At 48.4% G+C, this 10,063-nt stretch overlaps 1 non-coding gene across 1 annotated transcript; it reads right to left on the bottom strand.

The window, feature by feature from the left end:
- Positions 1 to 7,358: 7,358 nt before the first annotated feature.
- Positions 7,359 to 7,522, bottom strand: LOC119962528. Its single transcript, XR_005459903.1, has one exon. It is a non-coding gene; the product is annotated as a U1 spliceosomal RNA (small nuclear RNA).
- Positions 7,523 to 10,063: the final 2,541 nt, after the last annotated feature.

Below are 10,063 nucleotides of genomic sequence, written 5' to 3' on the forward strand. Positions count from 1 at the left end.
AAACAGCCCATAGATACGTACATGGAGCATGTACGCAGGAGAAGCCACAGAAAAGGAGAGCACCCCAAACCCCCACTGAACAGGCAGACCACACCCCCATGAATTCGGTAACCACACACCGCAGGGCCGCAGCAGAAGGAGACACAGACTTTCTGTACACAACCCCCTTAACTGTGACCCATTTACGGGATGCGTGCGAGAAAATCACACCGTTCCTCCCCACTTCAGACCCCCACCAATTCTTCGCGAAGGTTAAACTGCAGGCCATCATGTACGGCCTGAACGAGAGAGAGCAGGTAAAGCTCACAGTTTTGAGCCTCAATCCTTCAGTCGTAGCAGCCCTTCCCGACTCACAGAATGTAGGAGGAGGCACCCGAGCAGAGATGCACACAGCGATCCTTGATGCGAACGGCTATAACAGAGGAGACCCAGTAGAAGGCCTGAATAGATGCAGGCAAAAGAAGACAGAGCACCCCACAGCGTTTGCTGGACGCTTGTGGATTAATTTCACTGCAATTTTTGGAGAATTAGCCCGTACCCATTTGTCCCCAGGTAACAGTGCAAAATGGACTCGAATCTTGATCTCTCATGCAACAGAGGCAGGGCAGAGAGCTTGCGCGAATTATGACCCCTCAGATGAGGCCCACAATGAGAAATGGGTTTTGAAAAGGTTATCCCGCGCTTGGGAGCAATCCGTTCAGAACAAAACCAATTTTAGGAAACCCGAGGAAGAGCAGGCAGATGCAGATATGCATACAGTTAAAGCACATCAAAACCCCACATGGGTAAATGAGGGAAGGAACAGCCCACAGCAGACCAAATCCCAGGAGTGTTATACTTGCGGCCAATTAGGACATTATGCATGAGAATGTCAAGCCCCCCTGAAACAGCAACGGAATCAGCCCACCAATGCCCCCCAAACCAGCAACGACACCAACAGCCCCGATCCCCCACCCAGGGAACCATACCCAAGGGAACAATGCACCAGAGTGCCTGCTCCACCTTATGTGCCCCAGGGGTCATGTTACAACTGTGGGCAGCCAGGACACTTCGCCCGAGATTGCAACACCAGCTAGACTCGCCCCCAGATATGAAAGAGAACACCACCCACAGCAGCTGCACGGTCCCAGCTGCCCCATGCAAATTATGAGCACTTACCCATCAATTCTCATGGCAGGGATACCTCAGCAATGCCACTTCATTTTTGTGTCTCTCCTCCTTCCTCTCGTCTTCAGTCACACTAGACTGACTCCATACGCTAGTTACACCCCAAGCCAAATGTGATTTACGGTGTCCTTCTGATGGAACGTGCACGATATTTGTTGCATGTTTGTTTGTATGTGTTTGTTAAGTGTTCAGTGTTTAGAATTTAAACAGCTTTTCACAGCCCCACGCCACCACTCCTTTAACGCCCCCTGGCAGTTAATGGAACAAGTTTGTCCACGGACAGCCACCTAGTTTGTCCGCAGAAACCTCTGAGAATTTGCCCAGACACCAATTCATAATTGCTCTTCTAATTTGAGGGTAGAAGAGGCAATACTGTAACCCACCATGACAACTACATTCTTGCCCGTTCTTGCCGGTTAATCAGGCGGTGGAGAAACGGAACTTATCCCCGCCCTGTCTGAGGACCCCCCTCTGGTCAGCTAAGCTCGGATAGAGCACAGCCCGCCCTACCCGGGGATTCCATCCAATTCTTACCCGCCGCGGCCCATACGCACCTCATTTCGGCTCTTTCATTTCAAAACTTTCTGTTTTGTTTTATAGTGACCTTTCGGTTGCTACCCCTCATGCTATTTACATCCTCAAACATTGGGATGGTAAATCGCACAGGCTGCGAGACGGCTCGCACTGTGTCAGTGTTTTTCAAGAATGTCTGGTCCGGAAATTCGGTTTTTAAAAAAAATGAGGGAGTCACAGACGGTGACCAATTATAAAGGGTAATTGGCAATGAAAGACAGACAGACAGACACACGAGATCTTAAGCAAGATAATGACAGATATTATGCTTGTGTTCACAGAATTCCAGGAGAAGACAAGAAGAGAAGAAGAGAAGAGAAGGAAAGATGAAGACGACCTCCATTTTTGTTATATGGACACTAGCAGGATCCCTTTGGTTGCGCGCGAACGCTAACACCCTCACCCCCACCCCACAGGCCGTCAATGATTCACTCCCCCATAGTACACAGAGCCCAGTAACAGTCAACAGTACCCCGACCTGGTTTGATAAGTTTATCACTTGGTATTCCCTCTCGAATGTCGTTCAAGCACTTTTAGCACTGGCGATACTTTGCAGTAGTGTGCAGACCATTCGAATGAAGAAATGGCGAAGGAGAGCCTACCGATCCCGCACCCCGGTATACAGAATTAGATCCCCTATTTTTGGTTTCTACCAGGCCCCCGAACCCCTTGACATGGATTAAAGTTTTTTTGTTTGTGTGTGCTCGTTTGTTGAATTAAGAAATGTGAACTCTGTGTTTGACTGCCAAACCAGAGAAATTTGAATGCTGCTATTTTTGTACAGTTAAGATGTTAGGATATTTTGAATTGTTTGAGTGAGGATAGTTTATTGAGAATAGTTAGAGGTTCCAGTTTTTTATTTTGTGATGCATGTCCTTAATGACATAGCGCCCCGTAGAGTTTTGATGATGTGTGAATGTAAAATTGTTTAGTTAAAAGATATATTGCATAGTTAGGTTCAGAGTAGAGCCTAGTCATGGGTGCCCGTTTGGTCAGAGAACGAAGACATCGCAGTAATGTGATCCTTCGCGCTTCACGTTGAGGATCACAAGAAGGGAGTGTAGCCACCTGGGGTGGCCACGTCCCGATTCCAAAACGGATACTCGCAAAGAGTGCAGGGAAAAATGGACAGCACGAGAAAAACAAGCAGGTGCAAGGTTTCCTGTGGATTGGAACTTGCAGAACCCAGACAGAACTGAAACTACAAGCCATTAGCATAGTAATGAGCTATCTCCGGGGACAAAAAGAAACATTGAAACAATCGGTACCAGGACAGACTCCCCGGTGCAAGTGGAAGCTAAAACAAAGGCAGGCCAATGGCCACCTAGAGTCCGCCCAACGATTGGGGAACGACCCCGTTATTGGAGAGAATCGATACAAACGATTGGGACATGGTCCAATTAATTGGGACCAAGTCCAGGGTCCACCCAGAAGGGCGCGAAACCCTGGGGGCTATAAAACAGAGTTCCCAAGGTCAGTTCGCTCTCTTACTCCTCTTTGTCACCTTTGCCTTGGCCTTTGGCTCTCAGCAATGAGAGGCCAGCCAAGCACCAGCCAAGTAAGTCTAAGGTCAACGAACGCTACGAGATAGATGCTCCTAGCTACTATTCTATACCAGTTTGAAGCCAACAGTATCAGAACCAGACAACGGCCATTGTTCCTCTGACTGAGTGGGCACTCGAAGCTAAGTATAGGTTTTAGTAGTAGTTGTAGTTTAGTGAGTAGAGTTTATGCATGAATAATAATTGACTGTGTGTGTAAATAAATGTGCATTGATTTCAAACTTACTAACTGGTGTATCGAGTTATTGATCAGTATTCGGCTTTGAACCCTGTGGTGGTATCAGAAAGATACCTGGCGACTCTTGAGCAAAGGTAATTAGAACAGAGCAAATTAAGGGAAAGCATAACGAGCAACAACCTGCAGGTGCTGGATGAATGCTGACAACCCTTCATGTGGTCCCTGGCTCTGCGACTATCTCCACAATCGATGGGGAAGTCTGTTCCAGAAGCCTGAAACCCGTCTGGATGGCAGCTAGTTCATGGGGTCAGCCCACATCCCAACCATCCACCCCCTCGGGAGTTCCTACCTCCACCTACCGTAGCAGATCAGCTGTGTGGTGCACCAGAGAGTGTCCCAGGAGCCTCTTCATTAAAGTGCCCAACCGAGGTGAGTGTCTCTGAGATGGTGGAGGGTAGGCGGCTGTGATGGTATTTCTGTATCATTCTCTGACTCGAGACTTTGGGGTGTCCAGAGTCTCGGATGGAGGGCTGGCTTCTGAACTGCTCTCATCGCCACTGCTCAGCTGACCAAGGGGCACTGGCTCTGGCACTGGCTGGGGTCGGGGGACGCCAAATGGGCCCGCCCCATCTTCAGCAAGTCCTGCAAGACACAAGACAATACGCATGATTAGACCACGGGCTGGAGAAGGGGGTGGCGGGCGGGGGGAGTGGGATAGTGGGGAAGGGCGTATGGGTGGGGGTGAGGGTGGTGCAGGGTGTGGGTGGGGTTGAGGGTGGTGTGGGGGTGAGGGTGTGGGTGAGGTTGGTGTGGAGTGAGGCTGGTGTGAGTGTAGTGTGAGGGCGAGCGTGGTGTGGGTGTGAGGGTGGTGTGGGTGTGAGTGTAGAGTGAGGGTGAGCATGGTGTGGGGGTGAGGGTGTGGGTGAGGGTGGTGTGGAGTGAGGCTGGTGTGAGTGTAGTGTGAGGGTGAGTGTGCTGTGGGGGTAGTGTTGGGGATAGTTTGACACGTGTGTCACGGGGAACCACAACTCAGTGGGGTCTCACTTCCTCGCCTGCGGCCATACTGCACCCCGGCGGCCTCCCCATCCTCTGGGCCACTGACCATATCCATGGCACTCTGCTCTGCCCTGTGTCCGACATGGTGAACGTCAGTAGCTGGATGCATCCTTCCTGGGCCAGGGTAAAGGCTCATCCAACTCTCCTCCACCTCATCCAGGAGAGTCTTGAGCTCAGTGTCAGGGAAGCGTGGAGCAGCTTTCCCTGCTGCCATCTTGTTGGCTGGGGTGGTGTGTGTGGGGAGTGGAACGTGTAAATGCAGCTGCAGCTTGTCAGCCTCCTGAGCGTCAATCGCAGAACCAGAGAATCCGGCACCATTTCTCATTGGAATCGATTGTGTTCCACGTGGCACCAGTGCTAGCCCCTCAACAGTAGCTGAATATCTCCAGGTGCGGCATTAGTATTGCTGTCGTAGAACTTCACAAATTCTGCATCGGCATCAACACTCAGAAACGAAGAATCTAACCCATGATGTTTTCAAAAAAAATTTGGATATCACCTAGCCAAAAAGCAAATGGAAGGAACCCCATAAAATCTTACCTCCGGGTTAGCTGGAATACCGAGGAGAATTCAAGTGAATTCTGGAGAGATATAGAACATAGAACAAATAACAAAGAAAAGTACAGCACAAAAACAGGCCCTTCGCCCCTCCAAGCTGTGCCGACCATGATGCCCTAACTAAAAAAAGCCTTCTGCCCTTACACGGTCCGTATCCCTCTATTTCCTCCCTATTCATGTATCCATCCAGATTATCATAGAATTTACAGTGCAGAAGGAGGCCACTCGGCCCATCGAGTCTGCACCGGCTCTTGGAAAGAGCACCCTACCCAAGGTCAACACCTCCACCCTATCCCCATAACCCAATAACCCCACCCAACAATAAGGGCAATTTTGGAGACTAAGTGCAATTTAGCATGGCCAATCCACCTAACCTGCACATCTTTGGACTGTGGGAGGAAACCGGAGCACCCGGAGGAAACCCACGCACACATGGGGAGGATGTGCAGGACTCCACACAGACAGTGACCCAGCCGGGAATCGAACCTGGGACCCTGGAGCTGTGAAGCAATTGTGCTATCCACAATGCTACCGTGCTGCCCTAAATGCCTCGTATGACATACCTTTGGCATACTTTTGGGTTTGTCTCCTGGACCAAAGTATAGATAGTGATCCCAAAAATTGCCAGAATGTTTAACAGAATACCTGTGCACTTCTAAAAACTACCTTTGCCCATGACTGAAGAATATGCATCTGTGAATTACTGGCAGCGTGGGAATACTTATTGATGGTCTTTGTACACGTTCCGGCGAAAGTTCGCTGGAGAGCAAAATGCTGCTACTTATATATTGAAGCAAGTCCAAAACTATATTTTATAATTATAGTCCAAAATAATTAAAATGCAACCCTGAAGGATCGCTATCGCATTTTAAAAACAAGAACACATGTTTGTCAGATTCCAGCTAGCACTTTTCTGTCAGTCACTGCACCTTTTCTTCAAAATAACAACATGAAAATGCATTTTAACAGTGCCATCATTTGTTAACTAAGGAAGATGAGATATCTCTGGGGAGGGGAAGTGTTCTGCATATAAAGTGTGCCTTGGAAAATCTAGAGCACTATATATGTAGTACATAGTCCCTCATGTCTTTTACTGTCCATTATATTTCATATTGTTCCCCTCTGCTTCTTTTAGCAACTGGAATGTAACCTGTGCTCCAGGATAGTTCCTTTGCCGTCTGCATAAATTATAGGTTAAAATAGTCTGACAGACATCAATAACCTTCCTATATTTTCGGACCACTTCATTTTAAAACAGTGTTAATAATATTACACAAAGTAATCCATGTAAAGCTGGTAAAGGCCGAAACTCCTCATGCAACTCCATATGACACACTCCACACCATTCCCCGCACCCACCCAGTATACGCACACACAACTCTACACAATACCAGCAAAGGTCCTTTTTTTCATAACCTCTGCAGTCCATGTGGTGTAGGCACATCCATGGTGCTGTTAAAGAGGGAATGCTATGATTATGACCTAGCCACAGTGAAGGAATGCCGGTTATATTTCCAAGTCAAGATGGTGTAAGGCTTGGAGGGGAATTTTTAGATTGGTATGTCTCATGCATCTGCTGCCGCTGTGCTTCCAGGTGGCAGGGGTTTTGGAAGGGGCTGTCCAACGACACTTGAGTCATTGGTGTGTATCTTGTGTGACAGTGGAAGCTGTTTAAGGATGTGGATTGATGTCAATCATGCAGACACTTTTGTCTGGGGCTAACCTTTAGTGCAAGGTGGACAGAGTATAAAAGTAACCACAAGTCCTGCAAGACGTGCTTGTTAGGTGAATTGGACGTTCTGATTTCTCCTTCTGTGTAGGAGCGGGAACAGGCGGCGGAGAGTGTCGACTAGGGGCTTTTCACAGCAACTTAATTGCAGTGTTAATATAAGCCTACATGTGACAATAATAAAGATTATAAAATAGTGAAGCCTTCTACAACTGCACAGATTATTGTTGAGACCACACCTGAATATTGTACGTAATTTTGGTCTCTGTATTTATAAAGTGAGATATAATTGCGTTGGAGACAGTTCAAAGAAGGTTCAGAGGGGGTGATTTCTGGGATGAAAGGGTTGTCTTAGTGGAAAGATTGAGCAGGTTTGGCCTATACTCATTGGAGATTAGAAGAGGGAGAGTTGATCTTATTGAAACGTATGCAATTCTGAGGGGGTTTGACAGGGTAAATACTGGGAGGATGTTTTCCCTTGTAGACAAAATCTAGAACTCAGGAGCAAGGTTTCAGCACAAGGGCTTTCCCATTTTTTGTTCTAGCACGAACGCAGTCCCTCACTACCACAAAATTTTGCGATCGAGTATCCTGCATTTGGGAACATCGCAGGTGTCAGCACACCAGAAGTGTAATGGATAGCCTCGCCCTGGGCGAACCACCTTCTTGATCACGGTTTCACCCCTGCCAGGTAAGTATGGCTTTCCCTTTTAAAATAGAGTTAAGGTCATTAATCTTCAGAAGTCTCAGAGATCTGCAAAGGCTAGTCCAATTGAATATATTCAAAGTTAAGTTAGACATATTTTTGATCTACAAAAGAGTCATGGGTTATTGAAGGCAGAGAGGAATGTGGAGGTTGGAGGTCATGATCAGGTCAGTCATGATCTTATTCAATGGCGGGGCAGACTCAAGGGGGCTAAATAACCTAATTCTGCTCCTATTTCTTATGTTCACAATGTTGAGGTTGTGACTATTGGAGCTGCACTCATCCAGGCAAGTGAAGAATATTCCTTCTCTTCTTCTTCTTGGGCAGTCCCTCAGCGTGGAGGATAACTTGCTGCCACTCCGGAGAGGAGGGTTCTGCGGTAGCTGAACGGTCCAATCCTGGATCCGCAGACTTTGCCATCCGTTTGGCAAGTTAGGGTGCTTGATGTGGTGGGTGGGGGACGCTCTGGATTCTGCATTCCTCTGTTTACACTTGGCCTCCATGTGCTCCACCCTACAATGCTGTGGAGGTGATTGGCACCTTCGTGGGTGCTTTTTCTCCAGTTTATACGTTCTGAGGCAAGTGGATTCCCACATGTCGGTGGAGATGTCGCATTTATTTAGGGAGGCTTTCAGAGTGTCCTGATAGTGTTTCCTCTGCCCTCTTAATGATCGCTTATCATTGGGGAGCTCAGAATAGAACACTTGTTTTGGGAGTCTTGTGTCGGGCATGCGGGCAATGTGGCCCACCCATCGCAGCTGGTCAAGCGTGACCAGTGCCTCGATGCTGGGGATATTGGCCTGGGAGAGGACGCTCACCTTGGTGCGCCTACCCTGTCAGTGGATTTGCATGATTTTGCGGAGGCAGCGTTGGTGATACCTCGCCAAGGATTTGCTGCACTCATCCAGGCAAGTGAAGAATATTCCATTACACTCCTCACTTGTGCCTTGTAGATACTAGAAAGCCCTTGGGGAGTCAGGATCAACCACCTGGCACTTCTGGCTGAAGATGGCAGCCTCTCTTTTGCACTGACCTGCTAAGCTGCTCCATCATTGTTTGTGGTGCCTCCTCCTCCTGTTAGTTGTTTAATTATCTGCCATTATTCAAAGTTGGTCTGATCCGTTGGTTGTGGGAACACTTTGCTCTGTCTATCACACGTAGCTTCCACTGTTTGGGCATGCACATAGTCCTGTATTGTAGCTTCATCAGGTTGACTCCTCATTTTAGGTGTGCCTGGCATTGCTTCTGGCATGCTCTACTGCACTCCTCATTGATCCCCTTATTTCTTGGTAAATGAGGGGTATGCTGCATCATGATTAGAAACTGTGGTTAATTACAATTCTGCTAGTAATGTCCCACAGTGCCTTCTGGATGTCCAATTTTCAGCTGCTACACCTGTCCTGAATCTATCTCATTTAGGTGGTAATGCCAGAATACATGACGGTACTGTTGCATACTCCCATTAATACAGGGCCACCTGGATCGAGGTCATTCCCCAGGCTGGTTCAAAGTGCATGCTCCATTTATAGTCAGTTAATAGTCATGGACAATTCTTATTGCTTATACCTTAATAACCAATGAAATCTTCTGAGATAATTACTTTGATTTAGGCTCCTAGGTATTCCAACTTATCAGAATGAGAGACTTGAAGATATAGGGCGCACCGTCCATTCTGGAACCATGGAGACTTTGCACCCGTGTTAGCTGTGATTGCAAACGGCAAAGTGGGCTCAAAATCTCGTGAGAACCTGAAAATGAGATTCTTGCTGGCGACAATTTGTTTTCTGATTTTCCCTATCACTCGTCATTGACGTGATGAGGTCCCTGCCCAGAAATGGCGGGAGCCTCATTTAAATACATTTTGATATAATTAAATTTTGCACTGACCTGCTAAGCTGCTCCATCATTGTTTGTGGTGTCTCCTCCCTCCTCCTGTTAGTTGTTTAATTATCTGCCATTATTCCCAGTTGGTCTGATCCGGGCTACCCCACCATATAATCTTCCCGCATTTAGAAATCCCCTTTCACCAACGTGACGTCATGTTGATGAGGTTTACAACTGCTTTTGAAAAACATGAAGCAGTCAAGGGGAACCCGTTGAGGGTGCATACCTGGGGCGGGATTCTCCCAACGGGAGACTAAGTGGGGGGGAGGGGGAGAAGTGGGAGAGGGAGTGGAGAGCGAGTAGTGGGGGGGAGAGAGGGAGAAGTGGGGGGGGAGGGGGAGAAGTGGGAGAGGGAGTGGAGAGCGAGTAGTGGGGGGGAGAGAGGGAGAAGTGGGGGAGAGAGGGAGAAGTGGGAGAGGGAGTGGAGAGCGAGTAGTGGGGGGGAGAGGGAGAAGTGGGGGGGGGAGAGGGAGAAGTGGGGGGGGAGAGAGGGAGAAGTGGGAGGAGGAGAGGGAGAAGTGGGGGGAGAGAGGGAGAAGTGGGGGAGAGAGGGAGAAGTGGGAGGGGGGAGAGGGAGAAAGTGGGGGGAGAGGGAGAAGTGGAGGGAGGAGAGGGAGAAGTGGGAGGGGGAGAGGGAGAAGTGGGGGGGA

The sequence above is a fragment of the Scyliorhinus canicula genome, chromosome 2 (assembly GCF_902713615.1).
Source record: "Scyliorhinus canicula chromosome 2, sScyCan1.1, whole genome shotgun sequence".
Lineage (NCBI taxonomy): Eukaryota > Metazoa > Chordata > Chondrichthyes > Carcharhiniformes > Scyliorhinidae > Scyliorhinus > Scyliorhinus canicula.